At 34.5% G+C, this 15,365-nt stretch overlaps 1 protein-coding gene across 1 annotated transcript in view; it reads left to right on the top strand.

Annotated features, from left to right (window-relative positions):
- GPC5 (glypican 5) overlaps positions 1-15,365 on the top strand; it is a 1,319,614-nt gene that overhangs the window by 1,064,669 nt on the left and 239,580 nt on the right. The gene's annotated exons all lie outside the window — the stretch shown is intronic.

The raw sequence follows: 15,365 nt of genomic DNA, 5'->3' as shown, positions 1-15,365 counted from the left end.
TAGTATCAATATGAATGCAATAAGTGCTCTGAAATTGCAGGCAAAGCTTCTAGGGAGCAAAGAGAAGCATTCAACCAGATTTTTTTTTTTTAAATTTAATCAACTATGTAACTTTTTCCTTTTTTTCCAGAATTAAATTCTTGGAAAGCCATTGCCCATCCAGAGAACTTAGTATGTACCTACTTTTTTTGGATCCATGTGTTTTCTTAAAATTGTGTTAATAATTTTTGGTTGTATTGCACTGTGGTCTGAAATGTCACCTGCACAACTTCTGCTATTTTTAATGTGCTGAGATAGTCTATGGAGTCTGGCATATAAGTGATTTTTTAAAAGTATTCCGCTGCGAACCGTAGGGAAAAGGGTTCCTTATTGCCATCTCTGAAACAAAATAAAATAATGGGGAGAGAAGGAAAGGAGAGACACAGAGGAAATGTTTTAATCTTTATAAGAGTCATCAGAGATCAGAGAACAATGATGACAACTCTGGATGTTTATTTTGTTTTGTTCTTAGCGCAATTTTTGGATCTCTGAGAAAAAAAGGAAATCTCATGAGAGGGACATACCTAACCTTTTGTGATGGGCTGAGTCTGCAGTTTTTGTCACAGAAGTATGAATAGACAGGCCACCAATTGTTTCTCTCAATCCAGCTCCATCTGTTACTCCATCAGGGTAAAAATTATTACAGATTCCGAAAAATCAGTTTTTCTGTCTTAGCAATTTGATGTTATTCAAGTTTTATTTTTTTTTTAAAACCATGTGCATACTTTAGTAAGAAGCTGGGAGAAGCACTGTCAGGCCCGTTTACAAGATCAAACTTTGCCTAAGAAGTCAAAGTGGACATTATAAAAAGTAAATCAGATAATATCTTACCCCTAAGTGGAATCTCATTGCCTTAAAATAAAATGTAAACACCTTGTATGGCAGAGGAGGTAACTTTAGAGCCCCAGACAAATTTTCAAACCCATTTCTAAACTTATTCATTGCAGTCTATTAATGTAGTCAAACCCAGATAATTATTTTCAGTTGCCAACAATTCCATGTTTCCCCTATTCTTCAATCAGCTCTAACATTTATTCAGTTCCCACCATGTAAGGGTCTGATGATATACAGATGATAAATCATAGTCCTGAATGGCTAAGTTCCAATTATGATTTTAAATAAGCTTAGGAATCACCTCCTCTGCCAAACCTGCATGCAGTCACCCCGAAATCAGCACTTTAGGCTTACCTAGTTTATGGCAAGTCATCACATGGCATTACAATTGCCTGTTTGCTCTCAGAGGATGGGGATTCTGTATCTCCAGGGTCTGGCACAGTACCCGGAACATTAGAAAAAGACCCTTGATATTTAATCAATAGGATAACAGTGGAAGACTGTGTCTGAGGAATAAAATTTCATTCTATATCCGGATAAGGAAGGAAATGATGATAAATATAAAGAGCTTGTGATTTGTGATATAAGAGAGCAAAAAGATGGGATCCAAGGCACCAAAGAAAGATTTATTTTCATTATGAAGAAAATGGGAAATAGGAAAATCAAGATGGGGCTAATGCCAACAATGGAAATATGAGATAAAAGATGTTTGCCATTTAGAGATCTGTGTCAGGATTTGTGGTAGATCAAGCATACGGGACTTCCATAAAGCTTATGAGGATAATTCTTTCAATTAAGGGAAGCTATATTTTTATATAGACTTACACTATAAATTCAATACATAAATTACAATGATTACCTCTATGTCTTTCATTCTTTAAAGTTAATTTACATATTTTCTAATGCAAGAAATCAACAAGAAGATTATATATTTTGGAGTTCGTTATTTTTGTAATTTTTTTCCCCAAAAGTTACACAAAAGTGCACATTAACCAATGCCACATAAGCATTATATGAGTTTATACAGTCACTATCATGATGAAAATGATATAAGACATTAATTATTCATGGACTCAATAAGGCAGTTTTCTCAACTAAGGTCATGTTTGTTATACATGCACCTTTTAAAAGACACGGTTCCTTGAAAACCTGCAATGTCTATAAAATCAAATTATCATTGAGATAAACAGGGAAAGTATATATTTTTTAAGTGCCACAGGTAAGTATGCTGTACCCTTTTTCTTAAGATATAATATTAATAAAACAAAGAGAACTCTATTGTTAACTCTTGAAACATAACCTAGGACAACATTATTATTTAGCACATATACTAATAGAAAAAAAGATAAAACAAATAACTGAATAAATATTGATATCTTTTCACCACATACAGGCAGTGGCATACTGAAAGCCCCCAAGGTAGCTCAGGGCTCCTTGTAGTCCTGGTGCCCTGAAGTCACATCTGATTTCTAGCAAGTGTTTTTCAGGTATGGTCAGCAGAGAACAACATCAAAAGATACGTTTGTAGTAACAGTGTTCTGGTCCATTGGACATTCTGTTTAAAAGACTATGAAGCTCCTCTTTCAACTCCTGCTTGGCTACCAAGAGACCAAGGCCCACACTTGGTGCCTGGTTGACTTCCCTCAGCACCACAGAGGTGCACGTCACCTGGTGATTGAGGAAAATGAAAGCAACAACTTCAACACTATGTCTTTAGGGAAAGTGGAGATTCCTTAGATGTAATGGGAAAAAATGCAATGCAACGATGAAAGAAGTGGGTCAAAAATTATTAGCAACAGCATGTCATCATCTGGATGGGTACATCTGACATCCTTCCGATGCTCTTTGTGTTTTGTGTGTATGTGTGTGTGCATACATATTTTTTATATACTATACTGTTTTGCCATCTTAAGTAACCTTTCTAGCTGGAGAAATACTGCCCTTCTTGGGGCTACCCAATTCTTAGAGCTAGCAAGGGCTCAGCCAAGAGCATGCCTTTGATTTGCAAACTAACCAATCCAGAGCCAGACCTCCTCTATCTGGACCATACGCCCCAGGAGGCAATATTCCTCTGCTTGCATCATCCCAGGGCCAGGTCCCAGGCTACTAAGGGCCATCCCAACAGCCTATGGCCAGCTGAAATTATTCAAACTAGCCGGTTCTAAACTGTTCACTCTGTCCTGCCTTGCCTTGCCAGAGAAAACTCAAAGGCTCTGGCCTTAACTTTCTCCTTGCTCCTTCTTCTGTCTTCTGACCACCCTGGTGTCTTTTCCATGTGGCCCTGCATGGTATGCTGTGACTCCTATCTCTAGGACCTGTGAGCATAATAAACTTTGTTTTCTGAGCCTCTCCTCTGCCTCCTCTTAGGGTCACCTCCAACTGACCATCACATAAAAGAATATAAAACACTCTTCCTTTGTCCTCTTTGTGCAGGCACCCAGGAGTTCAGCAGTAAATTCCAAAATGCAAGCAGAAAAGGCTCCCAATGGATTTCCTTTTCTACTATCTTTCCTCACAGTATATCACTTTATGGCAGGGATTCTTAACCTATTTGTTCCCCAGAGAAATGACTTTAAATGCATAAGATAAAAAGAATTATTAAATAAAGTAGTTAAAGTAAATATTGTTATCAAAATGTAAACAAATTGTGATAGGGCCTGTGCTTATTTTTTAAAATATTAAACAATAAGATCTATTAGTAAGTCTAATAGCTACTTTGATTACAAAATAGTGATATGTATAAGATATTTTGAGATATCTGCAAACAACTGTGGTATGAAAATATCTGATTTCTACTGGCAACAAAGTCACAGGTCCTCATAATACAACTGTAGTTTTTGATGTATAACAAAGATTGAAAGAAATAATATCAGATTGATGCAAATAAAAGTGTATTTTGTCCCCTTTAAATTTCATGAACCCACCTGAATTCCATCCACAGACGTTTTTGGGGTTGTAGACCTGAGGTTAAGAATCATTTCCTCATGATTTCTGCCAACACCAACACTGTAAATGGCCTCTGCCACTCATATATTTCCAGGTCCTACCATTTTTAACAAGCACAGAGGCCAGCAAGTCCCAGATTGGGTCACAGCAGAGATGGTTAAGGTTTGAGATTGGCTGCCATGTTCATGTTGGCAGTAGAAGTCATGGGGAAAGGAGATGAGGAGATGGACCAAGTCTAGGACATACTTGTTCTCTGTATCTCTGGCATCTAAGTAGGAAGCATCCCACATAGATGAGACTCCATGCCAGGCAGAAGGTGGAAGAGTCCCAGTTTGGGTGCAGTCTCGCCTTATTTCACACAGGAAATCTTCCTTCTGTCTCAGATGTGAAGAATTAAAATGATTCTGCTGGCTTCTGGGAAGTGCCATCCTTAACAAGAGCAAAGAAAAGATGTGTCCATTTTATACTGAATATTCAGAAGGGAGAAAGCCAGCTTTCCTCAATAAGTGTAAATGTTAGAGAAGTAAAAAACACACTATATATAGATCCTATGCTGAAAGCCACATCATAAAGACTGCAGGAGTGGGCAATGTCTACAGTACCAAAGTACAATTCCAAATTCCAAAAGTACAGTTAAAATAAAACACAGTCTAATTTATATAGTTAAATCTTTTTAATTTAAAACACAATTTTGAAAAGAGCATTGGTTTCAAGATATGAGCTTGACTAGTTATCCATGGTACCAGCCATAATAAAATCCTCCTTCAGTAAAGTAATAGCATGATATACAGGGTCTAACAAGTCTACTTAAAGCAATTTTCTGTTTTCAATAAGTTATGTAGCACTTATTTATATATGATCATTATATTGACTGCCAAGATAATGTAAATATGAAAAGCATTTAACAAGAATTTTAATTATTTAGATTTTTTATTAGTTTAAGTCAACAAAGGAAAAACAGGTAGTGGTTGAGCACATGGTCTCTGGCATCATTATCCTAGTTCTACCATTTAGCAAAAATACGAACTTGAACAAGTCACTTACATGCTCAATGCCTTAGTTTCTTCATATGCAAAATGAGAATGGTCCCAACAGAACCTATCTCCTGAAGATATTGTAAATATTGAATGAGTTAACCTGTGCAATGAGTTAAAATAAGGCCTGGTACATAGTAAGTGCCTTATAAATTATATGACATTATATATATAACACATATATGTTATATATAATTATATATATAACATATATATGTTATATATAATTATATATGTTCGTATATATAAGTTATAATTATATATAAATTATATATTATAGTTATATATAATTATATATAAATTATATTATAGTTATATATAAGTATATATAAAGTTATATAATCATATAACATTATAAAATGTCAGCTATTTATTTCTATACATGCTCCATAGTCATAAATAGAGAAATCCCTAGATTTCTTTAAAATGTGCAACTGCAGTGTCATCACTAATTCCAACCAGTATTTTCTTCTCTCTCTACAACTGATTTAGTAAAATTGTCTTCATATTAGAAATGTTACTTGCATTCTTTTGTTGTAAAAACAAGTTTAGAAGAAACGAGAAGGCTTGGATTTTCTGTGGCAGGAGAGCAGGTGCTTTTACACATTTCAGTAAATCAGTCTGCACTGCTGGGCATGAGGCTCAGAGGAAATAAACTTGGGGATGACAAAAAAGGAAGGGACTGGCCAAGGGCTGTAACCTGTAATCCTAGCACTTTGGGAGGCCGAGCCAGGAGGATCCTTTGAGGCCAGGAGTTTGAGACCAACCTGAGCAAGAGCGAGACCTTGTCTCTACAAAAAAGTAGAAAAATTAGTCAGGCGTGGTGGTGTACACCTGTAGTCCCAGCTACTCATGAGGCTGAGGCAGGAGGATCGCTTGAGCCCAGGCATTGGAGGCTGCAGTGAGCTAAGATATGATGCCACTGTATTCTGGCCAGGGCGACAGAGCAAGACCCTGCCCCCCTCCGCTCCCCCCAGAAAAGAATGACAGAAAGAAAGGAAAGAAAGGTACAATACATTGGCTGAATAACATTATCCAAATTGACCATCCTGACTGAAGAGATCACCTCCGTAGATAAATATCCTTCTTGATATCTGTTTCTTTATATAACTATAAACTATCAATCTTAGAGATCCACTTGATATAGTTGCTGATGTGTTGCAAAGTTCAAGAAGTCAGTTTTAACCTCCAATAGGAATCCAGAAATAACTTCAATTCTTCATTTGCGCCTTCGAAGAATATTTAAAATAAGATTCAAACATATAACACAGCAATAGTTATCAAGATTCCCTCTCACTTCCTGACCAGCTCTCCATCTCTCAGCAACTCCACAGATCCCAGCAAACTCTCTCATGAATTTCCCACTCACTCCTGCGCACTTCTCTCCCAGGCACACCGCTTCCTTCTTGCGTCATTGCCTCAATACATTGGCTCTGGCCAGGGCTGTTTGTGCGCTGCCTTTACCATGGTCTCTCCACACTCAGTCCTTTGGGTGCCTGTTCACTTCATATGCACCCTGCGGCTCCCCCACCTCCAGGGCTGAAGGGTGAAGTAGAGCCATGGGTCCTCAGATGGCAAAGAATCATCTTTTGCATCATTTTCTGTAAGAGGAAGGAGGTGGATTCATGGTTTCTAAATGTCTCTTTAAACTCTGAAATTCTCTGTTTTAATAACCAGAGAACTTTGACCTCCTGAAACAGAACAAAGAGTACCCTGCATGAGTTCCCATTCCCTTTTCCTTTGTTAGTTCTTCAATACGATAAAATAATGTTTGCTTTATCATAGGTCCAGGGGCTAGATTTCAGTCTAAGAGAATTAAATATTTTCAGATAACTCTTCTTAGGTTTGATAAAAGTGAGTAAAGTTATCAAAACCAGTAACAGACTTTGTTTGACTTTGTCTTTCATACCTACAAAATATCACTGTACTTAAAAACCATGACATTTATTCTATGAGAGGTTGTTTAAACAATGTATTAGAACTGCTTTTTTGTGAAAATAAAAAGTGTGGCAGAATGGTGGACCATCATACCATGACCCTAGCATGGTAGAATAAAACAAGTGAAGCTTCAAAGCGTGGGGTGGTTTGCTGATGACCAACTCAATAATACTGAGCAGCAGCACAAAAAAAATAAAAGATCTCTAAATACCGAATTCCCCCACTTCAATCTGGTCACAGGTACCAGTCAGTGTCATTTTTCTATAGCTGTCTTAAACTCTTAAAGGCCTGGCATATAGCCAGTAATAGCATAAGGCTTGAGAAGTTTGCTGTTTCTTTCTGTATTTCATCTATAAAGCCTGTAATATCTCTTAGCTTTTCAGAAGTAATACATCCATGTAAACTTCACATGTAAAATGAAATGGGATCTTATTACACTGAACATTGTTTACAAAAGAGCCCCTCTCCCCAAAAAGCTATTTTAGTTTAATTGTTCTATCCAAGTTTTTATCAAATAGTTTAAAAAAAAATAATAGATGACTAAACATAAAAAGAGCTAGCAAAAGCCATTTTCTATTTGGATTTTTTTCACATTTATTTAAATGCAGTTTTCTGTTTAATTTTAACTTGCATGAAATACACTTTATGTTGAAAAGGTCTTGATTAATGCCTTGTTTTTTTGCTTATGCAAAGAAATCATGAATATGTGCTAGACTACACTGTCAGAATCTAGTACTTAGTAACTCATATTAGTCTGTGTTAACAAATATAGAAAAATAGACATTTTTCCAAAATACAAAGTAAGATAGTTATATTTTGAATCCCATTTTAGTTAAAAAAAAAAAAAAAACCTTATGGTTCAATCTAAAATGGTAAATATGATTAAGTTCTTTATTATAATAATGATAGTATCTATTGTTATGTTTAATGATTATGGTAATATGAGATAGATAAGATTTTCTCTGACATTACCGTTTAATTTCAGAGTTAATTAAATTAGTGTTATTACAAGCTTACTACATTCTAAACACTTTCATACAGTAATGTAACATATATCTTGTGGATCCAGAAATTTACCTACAAAAAGAACAGTTTTTGGTGGTCTTTATCATCATCCATTTAATTACTCATCAACTTTCCATCATTCCCAACTACTATGCACATTATTATTTTAAAAAGAATGTGAGAGGAGTTGAGATGTATCCAAGTTATAGAAAAAAGTCTTACATTTTATTGTTATTGCCAAGTATTTAGAGAAAAATAATTCTCTCAAGAAGTAAAATATCGTTTTGTTTATTTTTAAAATAAAAGCAGTTATACAAAATATGTTCTAAACCTATGAGCAGAAAGATGCTTTCTGGTGCTAGTTGTTCAAATGGTCATTTAGGAGGTAATAATTTTCATTTTTGCAGGTAAATGGGAATCTGAAGCAGCCTATTCTTCCCTTGTGTCAATAGCTTTTGCGTAGATCCATCTGTAGAACAAGTGAGCCTCTCTGTCATCAGTGTCCTAGATAATGAAATTACACTATTAGAGCTTTTCTATTGCTTTATACACTAGCCAAGTGCAAAGATATTAAAGAGATCTCTCTGTGTGTTTTGTGTTTATGTTTTAATGCTGTATGGCTAGTACCATTATTTTGAGGCTACCTGACTTCAGATCAAATTGGTTTAAATTCAAATAAAAGATGCTATTCCTCCCTTATCCTAATCAGAAAATGTTAGGAGACAATCAGATAAAGTTTGCACTCAGCAAGTAAAGGGGAGAATTGCATTAAATATCCAGGTATAAAAGGTCTGATACCTCTTATATTATTCTCGTATTCACTTTTGAGCAAGAAAAGCAGTGGAAATGCGCTCATCTTTTTTAACACTCATGAAATATTCTGGAGTCCACAAATCCCTAAAGTATTTGCAAATTAACTAGAATTTGCCTGCGATATCAAATTTTGTAGAAAATATTCTAAAGGAAAATAGATCTTGAAGAAAATAAACACAGTACGATATGTCTTCCAAAACAGCTTATATGTTATTCCACTTAAGACAAAAAGAAACTAACATTTATTGAGTGACTACTCTGCAGCAGCCATTTTCACCTTTATTTGCCTATTCTTCTCTTTAAGATTGGTTTTATAAACTACTAAATTGGAACTAACTCATGAGCACGCATGTGCACAGAGGAAAGTAAATCTCAATGGGAATCAAGCAAGAAGCAGGAGATGGGCGAAAACCTACCTAATGCATACAATGAACAAACACTATCTGGGTGACTGGCACAGTTTTAACCCTGACTCGAGCATTACAAAAGTGATCCATGTAATCAAAAACATTTGTACCTCCATAATACTTTGAAATTAAAAAAAATTAAAATAAAAGAACTAAATTTCAGTTTTTAAGATCTTTGTCCAAGGTCATACAAATTAAAAGCAGCCAAATAAACTTCAAGGCCGTAGTCCCTCCCCTTGTCAAATGCAGGGTTCTTTTTCAGTGCTACAAAGAATAAATGTTCTTAGTGCTTCCTAGTTACAGTTATAATTAAGAGAGTTAATGACTTTCAGTGAAGTTGTCCTATCTCAAACCAAGACCACAAGTTTTTTAGTTAATTGAGAAATTTAGAGCATAGTTGTAAAACATCACAAGAACATATAGTTACATTTTATTTCAATTAAATATGTAGAAATGTACATTCATCAGGCAAACTTTTGATTAAACCAAGTTCTTTTCTTTTATATTGGGCCTACTGATTGGAATTTCACTTCTTTTTTAAAATATAAACAGCATGCATTTTTCTTTCAAGTTCTGTTTTTTTTTTTTAAAAAAAAGATTGTTTTAAAGCAATATGAGTGCAGATTTTACCCTTCTGTTTAGAATTGTGTCTCCCACTCTTAATTTGACATAAAACTTTTAGTGACCAACCTTTAGTAGGCTTTTGAAAGTATTCAATATTGTTTTATAGAGTCAAATTTATTTCTATTCATGGTTATTTTAATAATTTAATTAAATTATATAATTACAGTATCAAATTCAAACTGGTTAGGAAATGGCTATATAACTCAACTAATGGGAGCAGAGATTTACCTGAATGTAGGACATGTTCTCATTTAGTCTTGATGTTCTGTTAGAGGCCATTAGAAAGGTATACTATCCCTCAGGCAACTAAGGTTCCTATTCATTACCAAAAAAACTGATTTTCCAGACAGAATTTAATTTAATAACAGTTCAGCAGGAAAATGATCCTATGCTCAAAAATTGTTAAGTAGTAACCAACTTAGAAATCAGCAGCAACCATTTTATCCTGAGTAAAAATCAAAATGTTTAGAGATATATGGACCTTGATTTAAGAGAATATTGCTTTCAATTTCTCAAATTCCCTGTTAATTTTTTAAAGCTAAAGGAATCAGAGATACAGACAAAGAGATGGAATAGAAGAATATTGAAAATAAGCTGAGGCAGCCAATTCATTACATCATCGCCCATGGGCTTTAAGGGACCCAAGAGAGTTGAAAGTTTCAAAAGTATTGATCATGGCCCTTGAAGAGGCTAATACATTTTAAGTCAGTCTGGCCATCAACAAACAAATGGAATTATACTCAGACACATTTCAGCATTTTTTGATTTTCATAATGATTTGGCTACAGTGCTATGGGTTTGATCTTCCATGGTAATAAATAAATAAAAATTCATAAATTTTCCAGTGTACTCTATTTCCTTGACCTACAAAGTAAGAATTTATTCTTTAGTTGTGTTGACGCATTTGGATCCCACCCTCCAATTCCCAATCAGAAAAGTCAAAATTGCAAGAGCTAAATAGAATAATGCCAAGAATTGTAAACATGTAATATCAAAGAATTTGATATTTGCCAAATTTATTCTACTTAATTCAGACTTTATTTTGTAAAATATCTTTTCCTTTTTTACCATTATTGAAATATTTAATAATTTTGGTATATTCTAGCCTACCCAGAAGACTGTAACATAGAAATAAATATTTGCTAACACTTTGAAATGCTTCATGGTTGATTAATATGATCTATTATAGCATATTAGCAAAACTTTCAAGGAGTCTTTGACACCCTTCAAGAAGACAGCTGTCACAGAAGTTGATAAAACCTTCATACTTGGCTGCTTATTGCTTGAAAGGATGAGGAGGTCTTTGTCTACATCAAATATTCACACATAACCGACACTGTCATTGCCTTAAAGAACATGTGAAAATCAATCCTTTTAATTTTGTTCCCAGTGCTAAAAATTTCCCTAGGCCAAAATTTCCTAAAGATTTAATGATAGCCAAAATAATTTTTGCACTGTCTGCTTTAACTTGTGGACAGAGAATTCATCATCTTTACAATGATCTTCAGCATTTTTAGGCAAAGGGGAATTTATCATATTGATCACATAATTGAAACTATGATGACCAGATAGACACAAGACTTCACAGGCTGATACGGGTGCTAGCTGTGGTAGACAGAATAATGCCTCCTCCTCAAAGATGTCCATATACTAATCCTAGAAACTGTGGATATGTTAGATTTCATGACCAAGGCATGTAATCTAAGGTTGCAGATGGCAGCAACACTGTGAATCAATTGATGTTAAAGTAGGGAGATTATCCTGAATTAAATGGGGTGGGTCTCATGTGACCAAAAGGATCATTAAAATTCAAAGAGAGAAAAAAAGTCGGTGTCAGAGTGATGTGATGTGAGAAATACAGGACTCCCAGAGGCCAGAGGAAGAGAGCCAGGAGCCAAGGAATGGGGCAGCCTCTAGAAGTTGAAAAGGCAAGGAAATGAATTTCCCCTTAGAGCCTCTACTGTTTGTGACCTATAGAACTATAAGATATTAAACCTGTTATTGTTTGAAGCTACTAAGTCTGTGGTAATTTGCTATGGCAGCCGTGTAAAATTAATACACTGGTTTCTTGGCAGTTCTTAATTCAGTCCAACACATTTAAATGAATGATAATGAGAGGAAGGAAGAAAAAGCCAGAAGTTGAAAATGAAATATTCAAGTTACTATTAACATTTATTACCAATGCAAATAATGTTTTACCTATAACTATTAAAATTGAAATTGAAAAAAATAAACTATCAACCAATTTGTTGAGAGTAATTTCAAAATACCATGAGACAATTCTAAATATTCCTGTTTGACAATTCACCATACTGTGCTTAGAATGGAATATTCCTTGCCCAAAACTAAGACAAACAGATTTGAAACCATAAAAGGACAATTAGGTTTAGTATTGCTAAGCATGGAAGAATAATTTTTTTGGCATCAAGTTACGACAAAGATGATTCTACCTTGGTTTCTTTAAAATATGTCTGTGCTATCAGAATATGTAGTTTGCTATAATATTTAGGTTTTTAAGTTTCACAGTGTCTTAATATGACAATTTTTATTTTCCCAACAACACTCCATTTGTTTTGAATAAGTATATGATGATGATGATGATAACATCCATTTGTGTGCTTATGACACTTAATAGCACAAAGAGCAGACTCTGTACTAAGTGCTTTATAAACATTAGTACATTCAGTCCTCATAAGAAATCAATGAACACCATATTATTATAAAACCTAATTTTATGATTAAGGAAATGAAAGCACAGAAAAGTTAAGTAACTTGCCCAATGTCCAGCAACAAGCAAGTGGGGGAGCCTGGATTTGGACCGGGAAAGTGTATCCTCTGACCTTCTCTGCTCTCTCTCCAGGTTAGGCGTGTTCTATACTTGTACATTTCCTATGCTTTGTCTGAGTGAATCCTTACAGTGTCTTCCTGTAGGTATTATTATTAAACCCTTTGCAAAAGAGAGAATTGAGGCTTAAAGATGTTAAGTGACTTGCCTAATCACTCTGTTCCACAATATTTTTATTTCACCAAATGAGCCCTAGATCTTATGGCAGCTTATATGGGTAGGTAATATGCTTATTCAATAGAAGTTCATGAGTAATCTCAATCTTTGCCTCATCCTAGAATGTTTTATTTGTGCTAAATAAAATTTCCAGCGGCTAAACACGGGAGCTTGGGAATAGCAGAGGAAGTCAACACAAACACCTGAACACCTGGTTAGGTGAACAGGGTTCAGGGCAGAGACAACATTACCCCCTTCCCCAACAAAGCAAAACTAACTCTTGTTTTGCAAGTTCAGTGCACCATAATTATAAACAGAATTTTAATGCCATTGACATCTGCAAGAAATTTTCCTTTTCTTAAAAAAAAATAAAACATATTAGTGCTTTAAAAATGGATTTATATTGCTTACTTTGATTATGAACTGATAGAGCACAGAACTATCAGAAGCCTGGCTCCTTTTAAAATACAGACTGTTACACTGTGTTCTTTCCTTCTTATAATCTCTTTATGATCAAATGCAGAATATTGCAGCCTGCAATTTCCAATTTAATTCTTGTCCTCATTTGAGCTATTAAATTGGACTCCATTTCAGCGGCAACTGAGCCGATACTCGATCCTCTGTTACCAATGACAGTGTAGTGCCATCTGCTTGAATGATTTTCACCATATGTGTTTAAAGAAAGACAATGTTTTATACATACTTGATGTAGGTAATATTTGAAAATCATAAAAGAAGAGCAAAGTCAGAGTAAGCTGTAAGATTGGAAGCAAAAATTAAAATCATAAAAACATATTTGGAATCCCAAGTGTTAATATAGCTTATAGCACATATTTTCCATAATTTCTAAGAAAATTCAGGTACAGTTTGAAAATAGTAATTCACAAAGTGAAAAGAATGAATTCATCACAGATCATTATGAATTACAAACTAAGATTTTGAAAATTATTCTGATCAAGTCAATTATGATTTGAGATGAACCCAGTTTATTAAGTGGGTTACTAAAAATAATTTCCTTGGGCATGCAGAATTGAGTTTGCATCCTCCAAAATCTTTTAGTAGCATATAAAATAAAGTATATTCAATTTAAATGCTTTTAGAAAATATTGTTCTATAATCCAAATATAAACAAATTGTCTTATTTTTGGTTAAGGATTTATTTTACTTAATTTATATAATTAGCTTTTATTTAACTAATATTTTTAAAAAGGAAATGATATGTTTATATGTGGAAAAGCTGAAATTAAGCCCAAAAAATGGATACAGAAGAAAACCCATGTACAACAAACACTGCAGGACATACCAAATATTCAAAAGAAAGAGTGTCTGAATTGAAATTTATCAACTGCAATTATGCCTCTTAATTATATCTTATGTCTATTTTTATGGCACTTTGACATACATTGTTAGAGTTGATTCTTACAACAGCCATATAAAGTGCTGAGTTCAAATATTATTTCAATTTTACCCATATGGAAACTGAAGCTCAGAGCAATAAGCAAATTACCAAAACTCACATAGTTGGTGAGTTCTCCATTTTTTTATCCTCCCTCTTTTGATTCCAAGTCCCAGACTCTTTCTACCAAGACTTATCACTGCCTCTCTTTACTCTTGTATCTAGCATAGTTTGGGAAGCATTTCCAGCCCTAGATGTCCCCTTGGGTAAGTATGCAATCAGTTGTCGCATATGTGATTTGAGAGGGAGCTAGTTTTGTCCATTTCCAAAAATGCAGGGGGAGCACATAAGCAGCTAAGGCAAGGATTCTGAGAACAATTAGACTATATTCTCACAGTTCACACTTGTGATGCCAGTTCTATCTATCCTCACAATAATCCTGAAGTACAGACACACAGTGATTTTGCACATTTCATAACAGAGCGAACGGAGGCTTATGACTTGAGGTTAAATGACTTGAACAGGGTGATACAAACAGTAAGTGAAAAGAGGAGCCAGCATGTGAGTCAAGGTTTATAATAAAGTGTCTTTTGGATATCAGTGTGTTTTATGATATTTTTGGTAATATAAATTCCCAAATAACCAGATAAATCCAAATTTTACATATAAGTATGAAACTACATTCCAAATCTAAGTATGGAAAGTTTATTTTGGAACATCCATTATTGCAAGGCATTTGTATTGGGATTATTTTAGTATTATAAAGCTATGAGTTATTAGCAATATAAAATCTTCTTAGGGGCCAGGTGCGGTGGCTCACACCTGTAATCCTAGCACTCTGGGAGGCTGAGGCATAAGGATCGTTTGAACTCAGAACTTTGAGGTTGCAGCAAGCTAAGATGCCACTGTACTCTACCCAGAGTGATAGAGCAAGACTCTGTCAAAAAAAAAATCTTCTTAGGATATAAATCCACTTTATGTGGGTTAAATAAGATCACTGATAAATTGTTTTATTTTTCCAATTTAGATACTTGAAAATAAGCCTGTACGTAAAATTTGAAACTAAATTTGTAATGTATGTATTGATTTTCCTTCAAAATAAAGTATCTGGTCTGTGTTGACTAATAGAATTATCTCTTTGTTTCCATAGTAAAAGCAGTATGCTTAAAACAAAAAAAGATAACTTTCCCAACGGAGATTCTTTGTCATGAAGCTTTCTGAGTTTTCTACCATTGTTATCCTTTTTTAATGGTATCACAATTTGGTGGGACATTTTGTCCTTCTGTTGTCTTTGTTCTGTTCTTTGTTCCATTTTCTTCAGGGATGAT

The sequence above is a fragment of the Eulemur rufifrons genome, chromosome 4 (genome assembly GCF_041146395.1).
Source record: "Eulemur rufifrons isolate Redbay chromosome 4, OSU_ERuf_1, whole genome shotgun sequence".
Classification (NCBI taxonomy): Eukaryota; Metazoa; Chordata; class Mammalia; order Primates; family Lemuridae; genus Eulemur; species Eulemur rufifrons.
Note: the sequence above shows the minus strand (reverse complement) of the source record. Positions and strands in the feature narration are given on the sequence as shown.